Source organism: Callorhinus ursinus, unplaced genomic scaffold (assembly GCF_003265705.2).
Source record: "Callorhinus ursinus isolate GAN/ISIS: 27379988/994484 unplaced genomic scaffold, GSC_fseal_2.0 scaffold40, whole genome shotgun sequence".
In the NCBI taxonomy this organism is placed as follows: domain Eukaryota; kingdom Metazoa; phylum Chordata; class Mammalia; order Carnivora; family Otariidae; genus Callorhinus; species Callorhinus ursinus.
Window position 1 is genome coordinate 5,767,423 of NW_027397102.1, and position 15,341 is coordinate 5,782,763.

The following is a 15,341-nucleotide window of genomic DNA, read 5'->3' on the forward strand; positions in this document are numbered from 1 at the left end:
CTTTTAAAAATCGTATACAAGGTATACAGTTGTTGAATCACTATGTTGTATGCCTGAAATTAATGTAACACTGTATGTTAATGATACTGGAATTAAAATTAAAAAAACTTACATTAAGTTTAAAATATTTTATATTTTATATTAAATGAATCAATTAATGAATGAAGTAAAATAAAATGCTTCCTAAAGTATGATGCCTTGGACAGTTCTTTCTCTTTCTCATTTCCTATTTTTTCCTTCACCTTCCCCATAAGCTAGAGTGAGATTCTGTAGCAAACAAAATTGGCAACTGCTATTAAAGCAAAGGTATCATATAAAACCATTATTGTTGAGAACTCAATATTATTTTTACTTGTTTTTCTTTACAAAGTTATTTTATTTTTAATTACAGTTAAACAGTCACATAACATTGAAATTGTTATTTGAGGTTAGTGCTCTGAACTTTGAAAATCAATTTTAAAGTTAACCAGATTGGTATTAAGAATTCACCGAAACAGAACAATTTAAGAGCATATGAAAAAATGAAAAATACAGATTTCTTCTTGGATTAACAACAAAGACTAAACGCTTGAACTCCAAGGTACACTTTTTCTTCTTTAATCACTTCCATATTTTTATCCAATGTGAAGGATATACACAATCTAAATGCTGATGTTAGCTAGGATAGGAGCTCAAATATTGCCAGCAGATGTCCAATGTGTTTGTACAATGCACTGATATGCCAGTGGGGGCTGATGTTAATCACTGACTCAGATATCCTATAAATGTAACTGACTAGAAAGGAAAATGAGTAGGATGATTACCTAGGCATTAGCCATGCCTCCTGAAATTCTCTAGTCTCAAAGGGTCAATATTGTCTGGATTCTGCAGTATTGATGGGATCCTGGCAAGGGGGCTCCCAAGCAAACATACATTTTTAGGCATTTTTCATGTTGGGAAAGTCTCTGAAATACCTCTGGGAATACCTGTAAACCAAAGAGGAGAAATAAAATCATAACCTGGATGCATGTGTCCTTATGGATGTGGATTGCAAAGCCAAGATTGCCTGTGTACAAATCCCAGCTGCACACTTTATTTTTATTTATTTTTTTAAAGATTTTATTTATTTATTTGAGAGAGAGAATGAGATAGAGAGAGAGAGAATGAGAGGGGGAGGGTCAGAGGGAGAAGCAGACTCCCTGCTGAGCAGGGAGCCCGATGCAGGACTCGATCCCAGGACTCCAGGGTCATGACCTGAGCCGAAGGCAGTCGCTTAACCAACTGAGCCACCCAGGCGCCCCCCAGCTGCACACTTTAATGTTGAACAAATTAGTTAATATCTTTATGCCCCAGTTTCCTTGTCTACAAAATGGGAATAATAGTGTATCATTGTCTCATAAGTTCATTATGATAATTAAATGAGATAATATTTGTAAAACGATCAGTGCCTGGGAGAGGAAAAACTGTGTGAGTGCTTCTTAACCAAATAACAGATGGTCTTGGACAGTTCCAAGTGGCCTGGAAACTCTCTCAAGATAACAACCCGGGGTAATAGGCTCACCTCATTTGTTTCTCATCTCTCAGATATCACTGTCCTTTGTTGCCTGACATCCAGTATTTAAAAACTGTTATTTAACATTCTTTAAAGTAAATGTTGATGTGACAGTTAGAAATATGATGGAAATATTTTAGAGGATGCCAAATAAGAGTATGAAGCATGTAAAGAAGTTAGTAAAAGGTGTCATCTCTTTTCTTTGTTAGCTTCTTCACCAATCAGTATTGTGGTCCTCACCTCACACTCAGGCTTTCCTGTGCCACCAACTGGATGACAGTCAAAACAAAACCAGGATAAAGAGTAAAGCTGCTGAGGAGAGACTAGCATAGAAAAAATAGATGAACAGAAAATTCATCAGTCAAGGAGGGTCTAGAGTAGATGCCATTACGTTATTCAAGAAGCTTGGTCCTAAACCACCAGGCAGACTTCTCACTCATTTCCTACTTCTCCCCCTGAACAGCCTGCCATCCCCAAACCTGCTCCATCCCTTCATTTTTGCCCTTGTTGCTACCTGAAATACCCTCCCTTTCCTCCAGCACCCATCCTCCAAGGTTCATGTTCTTCACAAGCCTCTCTCAGATTCTCAGGTTCCTTAAAGTCACACCAGCATAAATGAGACAATGTATACACAATGCTTAGTATAAATACACAATAAATGGTAGTTCTATATTTTTATTACAATTTATCCCTTTGATGAAATCATGCTATTTGTACTCTTGGGGATGAACATGTTCCACTTTATGTTTTAATTATTTATGAAATCACTTATCTCCCCAACTATGAGCCCCTGGTAAAAATGATCATTTATGGATGAGTCAAAACTTTCTTTTTGCAATTGGTAAGAATACAACTAAAACTAGTTTTACTAATAAAGGGAGTTTATTTATAACTGAAAACTCTAGGAAGATTAAGGGATTCAAAAATGTCACAAGGAGTTGGTCTTTATTTTTCTTTCTGTGTATGGGTGTCTGAGTGGTGGTAGTGGATAGCTTTTAGCAGGTCTATTCCTACATCTAACCAGCTGTAAATTTAGTTGGGGAAAAAATGATCTCTTCCCAATAGTCCCAGCAAACATTCTGGAGTTAAGTCTGAGACCAACTTACCAATTGCTAAACCAAGTATCTATGGTTTAGGGGACAGTGATTCTGATTGGCCAGATCTGGCTCATGTGACAACCCTACTTGCTTCAGAGAGATGTCTGCCCCACTGGACTCACAAAGATTTGAGAGCAAGAAAGAGATCTTTTCCTATGGGAAAATCAGTATATGTGACTATAAAAAGAAGGAATGGATGATGGGAATTAAGAATACCATTTTTTAAGCCACACACTCCCTTATAAATGTGGAAGACATCCTGGGCAATATCCTTAGTCTCATACAATCAAACTCATCCCAAGTGGCCTTCAAGTCCACATACACACTCAAGACAACACACTGCATAACCATGGATGGAAATATCTTAAACTATCTTGAATATCATATCACATTCAGTTTCCTCAGCTTCCACTTCTGGCTAAAATGGAGTAACAAGGACCAGATATAACCTCTTGACTGAAACAAAAAAGAAAGGCAGACAGTCTATATAATATAACAATTTTTAGATACTGGATGTCAGGCAACAAAAGACAGTGATATCTGAGAGATAAGAAACTAATGAGGTGATCCCTTTGATTACCCCAGGTTGCTATCTTGAGAGAGTTTCCAGGCCACAGAACAAAAAGAGGGAACACACAGAGAGAAAATTCCCTGTGTTTAAAAACAAACAAGCAGATCAAACCATTCTGAACACCTATGAACTCAACAGGAGATTGAAGAAAAGAATAGCAGCAATGCTCTGAACAGAAAACGACCACTTTCTGGAAGGTAGGATGTGTGGAGAAGTGAGTCCGAGGTGACATTCAGGAAGATAGATGGCAGGGAGAGGGAGCCTCCATCAGCTGGCTACCAGCAAGTGATAGAGCAATGGAGCACAAAATCAGAACTTTTAGAAGTCTGCTCCGCTGAGGAATGTCGCTCCAGTGGCTAAGCGGCGGGTGGAACCCTTGTTGGGACAGTGTGGTCTCAGGACCCTAGGGGTCACAGAAAGACTGGGGGTGCCTGAGTGTGGCAGAGCTCCCAGGTATCAGAGCAGGGAAGCCAGCTGCAGAGACAGAGCTGACGAGTGGACTCTCAGCTCAGGGTTGCCATAAACCATGATCCGTGGCACAATCAGGCCACTGATCTTCCAGCAGGGACCCAAAAAGTAGCAGATCCGGGAAGACTCCCCTTCCTCCCCGGGGAGGAATGACGTGGGAGTGCACTTCAGGAATTTACTGGGTTTGGAGACTCCAAACGGGGTTGAGTGCCAGAGATAGAAATGCTCCATTACAGGCCAGGTGAGCACAGAGTGCAGCTGGAGACAAGAGAGACGGGAGTGATTGACTGCTTTTCTCTGGGGGCTCACTGAGGAGTGGGGCCCTGAGTTCTTGGATCCTCTGGGGTGGAGATTGGGAGGCTGCCATTTTCACTCTCATCCACCAAAGCTGTACGGAAAGCTTTCAGGGAACAAAAGTTACCCAGTACCCAGATCAAATCCGAGCACATTACTTAGCCCAACCCTGGCAAGGACGGGGCAATTCCACCTCTGGTAAAGACATTTAAGAATCACTGCAACAGGCCCTTCCCCCAGAAGATCAGCAAGAATAGCCAGCCAAGACCAAGTTTACCGATCAGTGAGAACGGTAGAATTCCAGCCCTAGGAGAATACGGCACATAGAATTCATGGCTTTTTTCCCCATGATTCTTTAGTCTTTCAAAGTTAATTTTTTAATTTTCTTTTTTTTCCTTTTTCAACCAAAATCTTATCAATCCCTTTTTTAAAAATCTTTTTTTTTATTTTTCATTTTTAGAGTCATATTTTATCCATTCATTGTAGTTAAGCTTATTTTTGGTATATATATATAAGTTGTTCTCTCTTTAAAATTTTGGGATACAGTTTCTTCTAACATACCAAAATATACCCTAATTCTCTAGTGTATGGATTTGTTATAGTCTCCTGCCTGATCACATTCTCTCCCCAACTTTTTTTTTAATTTCTCTTCTTTCTTTTTTCAACCAACTTCTTATCAATTCCTTTTATAAAATCTTTTATAATTTTCATCCTTACATTCATATTCCATCCCTTCATGATATTTACCCTTATATTTCTACATATGCAAGTTTTCCTTTCCTTAAAATTTTGGGAGGCATTTTCTTCTAACAGACCAAAATATGCCCAATATCTAGTATGTGTCACTGATCTATGCATCAGCCTGATCGTATCTGATCATATTCTTTTCTTTTATTTTTTTACTTTTTCTTTTTTTTTCTTTTTTCTTTCTTTCCCTTTGATTTCCCCCAGTTTCAGGTCTCTTCTGATTTGTTTAGTGTACATTTTTCTGGGGTCATTGTTAGCCTGTTAGCATTTTGTTCTCTCATTCATCTGTTCTCCTCTGGACAAAATGAGAAGACAGAAAAAAATCACTTCAAAAAACAAACAAACAAACAAAAAGTGGCAGCCGGCTGCCATGGACCTAATCAAAGCAGACATTAGTAAGATGTCAGAAATAGAGTTCAGAATGACAATTTTAAAAATACTAGCTGGGCTTGGGAGGACCCGGGCCAGAAGCGAGAGCCAGAGCGGGTCCGCCAGCTGCCGCCATGGGGAACTGCGTCACACGAGAAGACTTCGAGTGGGTCTACACGGACCAGCTGCACGCCAGCCGTCGCCAGGAAATCCTGGCAAAGTATCCAGAGATAAAGTCCTTGATGAAACCTGATCCCAACTTAATTTGGATTATAACCATGATGGTTCTCACTCAAATGGTTGTGTTCTACTTAGTGAAGGACCTAGACTGGAAGTGGGTCATATTTTGGGCGTATGCCTTTGGCAGCTGCACTAACCACTCCGTGACTCTGGCAATTCATGAGGTCTCCCACAATAGCGCCTTTGGCCACTACAGAGCTAAGTGGAATCGCTGGTTTGGAATATTTGCTAATCTTCCCATTGGCATTCCCTATTCAATTTCCTTTAAGAGGTATCACATGGACCATCATCGCTACCTTGGGGGTGATGGCATCAATGTGGATATTCCCACCGATTTTGAAGGCTGGTTTTTCTGTACCACTTTCAGAAAGTTTATATGGGTTGTCCTTCAGCCTCTCTTTTATGCTTTTCGACCTCTGTTCATCAACCCTAAACCAATTTCTTACCTGGAAATTATTAATACTGTGATCCAGGTCACTTTTGACATTATAATTTACTGTTTTGGGAATTAAATCTTTGGTCTACATGTTGGCAACATCCTTACTTGGGCTAGGCTTGCACCCGATTTCTGGACATTTTACAGCCGAACATTACATGTTCCTCAAGGGACATGAAACCTACTCGTATTACGGGCCTCTGAATCTGCTCACCTTCAATGTGGGTTACCATAACGAGCACCCTGACTTCCCCAACATTCCCGGAAAAAGCCTTCCACTGGTGAGGAAGATCGCTGCCGAGTACTACGACAACCTCCCCCACTACAACTCGTGGATAAAAGTACTGTATGATTTTGTGACGGACGACACCATAAGTCCCTACTCGAGAATGAAGCGGCATCCAAAAGGCAAGGCGGTACTGGAGGGAAGGTCCTCATGGCTAAAGGAATTCCTCTGTGGAGCTTCACATGGGCTGGAAAGTGGGCTTTCTGCGTTACTAATCGAAGCCCGGAGAAGGTCCTGAGGGTGAGCCCCCTGGTCCCTGGAGCTTCCCCAGCCTCCCATGGTCAGCCTGTCTAGCCCGTGTTCAGCTTTGCTCACACAGAGCGTGTGCATTGCATCATCATTGTTGAGGATGGTTCCCCTGACATCTGACATTTTGTAAGCTTATCATAAAAAAGCTATTTCTAGTACATTATTTTCACTATAAAGCTGTACTTTATTAAAACAGCTAATAAAATGAGCAATTAATCACGGTAGTATTTATCACATTTGCATACTTTACTGTCTTTATCTAATACGGTACTAGGGTGAGTTTACTTTAAAATGTCCCCCCCAAAAGATCTGGAAATATCTTTCCCTGTAAGCTGAATTTTTTATTTTTACTATTGTACATGAAACTGAGATGACACACTCCTGAATCCTGCAGAGCCTCATAAATAAAATACTTTTGCGTTCAAACACACACACACACACACACACACACACACACACACACACAAATACTAGCTGGGCTTGAAAAAAGCATGGAAGATATTAGAGAAACCCTTTCTGGAGAAATAAAAGAACTAAAATCTAACCAAGTCGAAATCAAAAAGGCTATTAATGAAGTGCAATAAAAAATGGAGGCTCTAACTGCTAGGATAAATGAGTCAGAAGAGAGAATTAATGATATAGAAGACCAAATGATGGAAAATAAAGAAGCTGAGAAAAAGATAGATGAGCAACTACTGGATCAGAAGGGCAGATTTCGAGAGATAAGTGATACCATAAGATGAAACAATATTAGAATAATTGGGATCCCAGAAGAAGAAGAAAGAGAGAGAGGGGCAGAAGGTATATTGAAGCAAATATAGCAGAGAACTTCCTTAATTTGGGGAAGGAAACAGGCATCAAACTCCAGGAGGCACAGAGAACCCCTCTCGAAATCAATAAAAATAGGTCAACACCGCAACATTTAATAGTAAAACTTATGAGAGTTAGAGACGAAGAGAAAATCCTGAAAGCAGCTCAGGACAAGAGATCTGTAACCTACAATGGTAGAAACATTAGATTGGCAACAGACCAATCCACAGAGACCTGGCAGGTCAGAAAGGACTGGCATGATATATTCAGAGCACTAAATGAGAAAAATATGCAGCCAAGAATACTATATCCAGCAGGCTGTCATTGAAAATAGAAAGAGAGATGAAAAGCTTCCAGGACAGACAAAAACTAAAGGAATTTGCAAACACAAAACCAACCCTACAAGAAATATTGAAAGGGGTTCTCTAAGCGAAGAGAGAGCCTAAAAGTAACATAGACCGAAAGGAACAGGGACAATATACAGTAACAGTCACTTTACAGGCAATACAATGGCACTAAATTCATATCTTTCAATAGTCATTCTTAATGTAAATGGACTAAATGTCCCAATCAAAAGACACAGGGTATCAGATTGGATAAAAAAAAAACAAGACCCATTGATATGCTGTCTGTAAGAGACTCATTTTAGACCCAAAGACACCTCCAGATTGAAAGTGAGGGGGTAGAAAACAATTGACCATGCTAATGGACATCAAAAGAAAGCTGGGGTGGCAATCTTTATAGCAGACAAATTAGATTTTAAACCAAAGATTGTAATAAGAGATGAAGAAGGACACTATATCCTACTTAAAGGGTCTATCCAACAAGAAGATCTAACAATTGTAAATATCTATTCCCCTAACATGGGAGCAGCCAATTATATAAGCCAATTAATAACAAAAGCAAAGAAAAACATAGACAACAATACAATAATAGTAAGGGACTTTAACACACCCCTCACTGAAGTGGAGAGATCATCTAAGCAAAAGATCAACAAGAAAATAAGGGCTTTAAATGACACACTGGAACAATGGACTTCACAGATGTATTCAGAACATTCCACCACAAAGCAACAAAATGCACATTCTTCTCTAGTACCCATGGAACATTCTCCAGAATAGATCATATCCTAGGCCACAAATCAGGTCTCAACTGGTACCAAAAGATTGGGATCATTCCCTGCATATTTTCAGACTACAAAGGTTTGAAACTAGAACTCAATTACAAGAGGAAAGTTGGAAAGAACTCAAGTACATGGAGGCTAAAGAAAATCCTACTAAAGAACGAATGGGTCAACCAGGAAATTAAAGAATCAAAAATATTCATGGAAACAAATGAAAATGAAAACACAACTGTTCAAAATCTTTGAGATGCAGCAAAGGCAGTCCTAAGAAGAAAATATATAGCAATACAAGTATTTCTCCAGAAACAAGAAAGGTCTCAAATACACAACCTAACCTTAAAACTAATGGAGCTGGAGAAAGAACAACAAATAAAGCCTAAACCTAGCAGGAGAAGAGAAATAATAAAGATCAGAGCAGAAATCAATGAAACAGAAACCAAAAGAACAGTAGAACAGATCAACGAAACTAGGAGCTGGTTCTTTGAAAGAATTAACAAGATTGATAAATCCCTGGCCAGGCTTATCAAAAAGAAAAGAGAAATGACCCAAATAAATAAAATCATGAATGAAAGAGGAGAGATCACAGCCAACACCAAAGAAATACAAACAATTATAATAACCATATTATGAGCAACTATATGCCAGCAAATTAGATAATCTAGAAGAAATGGATGCATTCCTAGAGATGTATCAACTACCAAAACTGAAATAGAAAACCTGAACAGACTTAACCAATAAGGAAATTGAAGCAGTAATCAAAAATCTCCCAAGAAACAAGAGCCCAGGGCCAGATGGCTTCCCAGGGGAATTCTACCACACATGTAAAGAAGAATTAATTCCTATTCTTATGAAACTGTTCCAAAAAATAGAAATGGAAGGAAAACTTCAAAACTCACTTTATGAGGCCACCATTACCTTGATCCCCAAACCAGACAAGGACTCCATCAAAAAGGAAAATTACAGACCATTATCCCTGATGAACATGGATGCAAAAATTCTCACCAAAATACTAGCCAATAGGATCCAACAGTACATTAAAAGGATTATTCACCATGACCAAGTGGGATTAATCCCTGGGATGCAAAGTTGGTTCAACATTGGCAAATCAATCACTGCGATACAATACTTTAATAAAAGAAAGAACAAGAACCATATGATCCTCTCAACAGATGCAGAAAAAGCATTTGACAAAGTACAGCATCCTTTCTTGATCAAAACTCTTCAGAGTATAGGGATAGAGGGTACATACCTCAATATCATAAAAGCCATCTATGAAAAACCCACAGTGAACATCATTCTCAATGGGGAAAAACTGAGAGCTTTCCCGCTAAGGTCAGGAACACTGCAGGGATGTGCACTATCACCACTGCTACTCAACATAGTATTAGAAGTCCTAGCCACAGCAATCAGACAACAAAAGAAATAAAATGCATCTGAATAGGCAAGGAAGACGTCAAACTCTCACTCTTTACAGGTGATATGATACTTTACGTGGAAAACCCAAAAGACTCCACCCCAAAAATGCTAGAACTCATACAGGAATTCTGTAAAGTGGAAGGATATAAAACCAATGCGCAGAAATCATGCACCTGCCTTCAGCTCAGGTCATGATCTTGGAGTCCCGGGATCGAGTCCCACATTGAGCTGCCTGCTCAGCAGGGAGTCTGCTTCTCCGTCTGACCCTCTTCCCTCTCATGCTCTCTATCTCTCATTCTCTCTCTCAAATAAATAAATAAAATCTTTAAAAAAAGAAATCAGTAGCATTCCTATACACCAACAAAAAGAAGAAAGAAACTAAAGAGTCAATCCCATTTACAATTGCACCAAAACCATAAGATACCTAGGAATAAATCTAAACAAAGAATCAAAGAATCTGTACTCAGAGAACTATAAAATACTCATGAAAGAAATTGAGGAAGACCCAAAGGAATGGAAAAACGTTCCATGCTCATGGATTGGAAGAACAAATATTGTGAAGATGTCAATGCTACCTAGAGCAATCTACACATTTAAAGCAATCCCTATCAAAATACCATCAACTTTTTTCAAAGAAGTGGAAAAAATAATCCTAAAAGTTTTATGGAACCAATAAAGACCCCGAAAAACCAGAGGAACATTGAAAAGGAAAAGTAAAGCTGGTGGCATCACAATTCCAGACTTCAAGCTCTATTAAAAAGCTGTAATCATCAAGACAGTATGGTACTGGCACAAAAACAGACACATAGATCAATGGAACAGAATAGAGAGCCCAGAAATGGACCCTCAACTCTATGGTCAACTAATCTTTGACAAAGCAAGAACGAATGTCCACTGGAAAAAAGACAGTCTCTTCAACAAATGGGTTTGGGAAAATTGGACAGCCACATGCAGAAGAATGAAACTGGACCATTTCCTTACAGCACACACAAAAATAGACTCAAAATGGTTGAAAGACCTAAACATGAGACAGGAGTCCATCAAAATCCTAAAGGAGAACACAGGCAGCAATGTCTTCGACCTCACCCACAGCAACTTCTTCCAAGTAACATCACCAAAGGCAAGGGAAGCAAGGGCAAAAATGAACTATTGGGACTTCATCAAGATAAAAAGCTTTTGCACAGCAAAAGAAATACTCAACAAAACCAAAAGACAACTGACAGAATGGGAGAAGATATTTGCAAATGACATATCAGGTAAAGGGCTAGTATCCAAAATCTATAAAGAACTTATCAAACTCAACACCAAAAGAACAAATAATCCAATCAAGAAATGGGCAGAAGACATGAACAGACATTTTTCCAAAGAAGACATCCAAATGGCCAACAGACACATGAAAAAGTGCTCAGCATCGCTCAGCATCAGGGAAGTCCAAATCAAAACCTCAATGAGATACCACCTCACACCAGTCAGAATGACTGAAGTTAACAAGTCAGGAAATGACAGATGTTGGCGAGGATGTGGAGAAAGGGGAACCCTCCTACACTGTTGGTGGGAATGCAAGCTGGTGCAGCCACTCTGGAAAATAGTATGGAGATTCCTCAAAAAGTTGAAAATAGAGCTACCATATGACCCAGCATTTGCACTACTGGGTATTTACCCCAAAGATACAAATGTAGGGATCTGAAGGGCTTCATGTACTTCAATGTTTATAGCAGCAATATCCACAATAGCCAAACTATGGAAAGAGCCAAGATGTCTATCAACAGGTGAATGGATAAAGAAGATTTGGTATATATACACAATGGAATATTATGCAGCCATCAAAAGGAATGATTTCTTGCCATTTGCTATGACGTGGATGGAACTGGAGGGTATTATGCTGAGCTAAATAAGTCAATCAGAGAAAGACATGTATCATATGATCTCACTGATATGAGGAATTCTTCATCTCAGGAAACAAACTGAGGGTTGCTGGAGTGGTGGGGGGGTGGGAAGGATGGGGTGGCAGGATGATAGACATTGGGGAGGGTATGTGCTATGGTGAGCACTGTGAATTGTGTAAGACTGTTGAATCACAGACCTGTACCTCTGAAACAAATAATACAGTATATGTTAAAAAAAGAAGACAATAGTAGGAAGGGAAAAATGAAGGGGGGGAATCGGAGGGGGAGAGGAACCATGAGAGACTATGGACTCTGAGAAACAAACTGAGGGTTCTAGAGGGGAGGGGGCGCAGGGATGTGTTAGCCTGGTGATGGGTATTAAAGAGGGAACGAATTGAATGTAGCACTGTGTGTTATGCGCAAACAATGACTCATGGAACACTACATCAAAAACTAATGATTTAACGTATGGTTACTAACATAATAAAATAAAATAAATAAAAACAAACAAGCAAACAAACAAAAAACAAGGTTGGGGTGCCTGGGTGGCTCAGTTGGTTAGGGTGACTGATTCTTGGTTTCAGCTCTGGTCATGATCTCAGCGTTGTGAGATGGAGCCCCACATCAGGCTCTGCACTCGCATGGAGTCTGCTTGAGAGTCTGTCTCTCTCTTCCCTCTGCCCCTCGCTCACTCTTTTTCAAATAAATAAATAGGGGCACCTGGGTGGCTCAGTCATTAAGTGTCTGCCTTTGGCTCAGGTCATGATCCCCCCACATCAGGCTCCCTGCTCTGCAGGAAGGCTGCTTCTCCCTCTCCCACTCCCCCCTGCTTGTGTTCCCTCTCTCGCTGTGTCTCTCTCTGTCAAATAAATAAAATCTTAATAAATAAATAAATAAATAAATAAATAAATAAATAAATAAAATCTTAAAAGAATAGCTGAAAGTACAGGGAAACTAAAATTCACAAAATAAAATACCAGACAGTCGAGAGCTATAGACAAAGAACCTTAGAAAGTTTCAGAGGGTATTTAGCAGAGTACTCATCGGTAAATGCATTTAAGGAAACTATTGGAGAAACAATTATCTGATAGGATTACAAAAACTAGTTACACAGGGTTAAAATTAGTGCCAGTACTACCAGTGAGATTGGAAATCCTCATAATTTATAGACAAATGTGTACTCAGAAAGCATTTACCTCAGTGGTGGGGAATAATGAGTCTTGAGTCTAGACACTGAACTAAATGCTGTTCTCATCTTGCCTAACCAATATTACAGTGAAGAGCTGAAATAATCAAACTCTTTCCAAGTAACTTAAGTATAACCCAGAATAAAGCTCAAGAATATGTATAGTAATACAAAAATATCTAACATCAAAAAAGATAAGTATCTCAGCTATCACATTTGACATCCAAACAAAAATGGCCAAGCACGAGAGGAAACAAGGAAATTCATGCCATGAGAAATACCAATTAATCAAAAGTGATTCAGAAGTACATAGACATTAGAATTAGCAGATGAAAATGTTAAAACAATGTAACTATATTTCATGTTTAAAAAGCTAAGTAGAGAAATGAAAGGTAAAACCCCAAGTCAAACTTCTAAAGAGTAAACTACTATGCTTAAAATTTAAAATTCACTGGGTGTAATCATAGCAAACTACAAAATTACACATCTCTGAAGAAAAAGTTAGTGAACTTGAACACCTAACAATACAAACAATTCAAAATTAAATAGAGACAGAAATTGAAATTTTAAAGTGTGAAAAGAATATCAGTAAGCTCTGGAACTACTTCAAGAGACCTATTATATGTGTGATTAAAGTACCCAAAAGAGGGAAGGCAGAAAAATTTTTGAAGAAATAATGGTTGAAAAGCTTCTAATTTTTAAAAAAAAATTATTTATTTATTTATTTATTATTTATTTATTTATTTTTCAGAGAGAGCACAAGTAGGGGGAGGCAGAAGGACAGAGGGAGAGGGAGAAGCAGGCTCCTTGCTGAGCAGGGAGCCCAATGTGGGCCTCAATCCCAGGACCCTGGGATCATGACCCAAACCAAAGGCAGACACTTCACTGACTGTGCCACCCAGGCACCACATAAAAGTTTTTAAGTTTTTCATGAAAACTATAAACCCACAGATCTAAGAAGTTTAATAATCCCTATGTTCAAGAAACATGAAGAAAACCAAACTATAGGAAAGCATATCTTATTTTTTTTTATGTTATGTTAGTCACCACACAGTACTTCATTAGTTTTTGATGTAGTGTTCCATGATTCATTGTTTGCATATAACACCCAGTGTTCATTGCAATATGTGCCCTCTTTAATACTCAACACTTGGTTAACCCATCCCCCCTCCCCTCTGAAACCCTCAGTTTGTTTCCTGGAGTCCATAGTCTCTCATGGTTCATCTCACCTTCTGATTCCCCCCCTTCATTTTTCCCTTCCTTCTCCTAATGTCCTCCATGCTATTCCTTACGCTCCACATATAAGTGAAACCATATGATAATTGTCTTTCTCTGCTTGACTTATTTCACTTTGCATAATCTTAATCAAATGGCTAAACAAAACAAAACAAAACAGTGATAAAGAGAAAAATCTTAAAATCAGCCAGAGGAAAAAAATACACATTACATAGAGACAAACAAAGATAAGGATGGGAGAACTTTTTTTCATCAGAAACAATGCAAGGAGGAAGACAGAAGAGCAATATTTTTAAAGTACAGAAAGAAAAAAAAAACCTGTCAAGGTATAATACTACATCATCAGTAATCAAACAAAATTGAACTGTTAATATCATACAAGCTTTGTTGGAAGGGGAAACAGAAAAATCTATATTTTTACAATGTTTTCCTGTATATGTCAATAAGAAAAAGGGCCATATTTAGTCCATGCAGTAGTAGAAGCTAATACAATTTTAACAAACATTTTTCTGAAGACAAATAAAATGAAAAAATCCTGATTTGTCTTCGTGTATGTGCCCCCATTATGGCCAATTTCAAGCCACTTGAAGTTAACCAGCTCACAAATTTCCTGAAAACTTGACAGTAGGCTCTCACGAGCTAGTTACAGCCAGCTTTATCATACCACTGATTCCATACTATGCATGTTATCAAAATGTGGGCATACAGTTATCTTATTCATGCCCAGTGATTCTCTTTTGAAGCAAACATATATAGCACTGTTGTTCAGAATTTAAATTCTGAAAAATTAAAGAGCATACATATTATCTGGGAGTTATAAATGGATATGCTCTAACTTTGAAATGGGATTTCTAGCAGCATTCTACAGCCCCTTGTTCCTTATTGAATAATTTAGCCTTTCTTTTGGCCTCAATAAATGTAGGCACCTGCTGCCTGAATCAATAAAAATCTGCCAGGATGTTAACATTCACCATGGAAATTGAATATGCCTGAAGAAGATGAGAGGACAGGCCTTTTGGGATGTTCAAAGTGATTCTATTTGTTAAATTCTTGAAAGAAAAGTTAATGTAACTGTCATGGATTTTTATCAACTTTCAGGTCACATAAATTCATCTGTCTTTTCTGACAGGCTGGAACTAATGTGTAACACTGTTGAAGGGCAAATTAAGATTTCTCAATATGATTTTTAAAGCACATATTGATAGATACTGACTTCTTAATTCATTATTTATTTATCTTTATTGTTAGTGTGTCTGGCAGAGAAAGAGTAGAGATGTTGCTGGATTTAATTTTTGCTATTTTCAAATTACCATTAGATAGGTAGGTGCTAGGCTCTTTCTTACATGCAATATTATGTATGAAATGGGTCAGTGACAATAAATAGATAATGGTGTGA

The 15,341-nt window shown here is 38.5% G+C and overlaps 1 long non-coding RNA gene and 1 pseudogene across 2 annotated transcripts in view; one reads left to right on the forward strand and one right to left on the reverse strand.

Annotated features, from left to right (window-relative positions):
- Nucleotides 1–15,341, reverse strand: part of LOC141370614 (uncharacterized) — a 336,998-nt gene that overhangs the window by 193,043 nt on the left and 128,614 nt on the right. The window lies entirely within an intron of this gene.
- On the forward strand, nt 5,182–6,718 carry LOC112823103 (sphingolipid delta(4)-desaturase DES1 pseudogene; annotated as a pseudogene).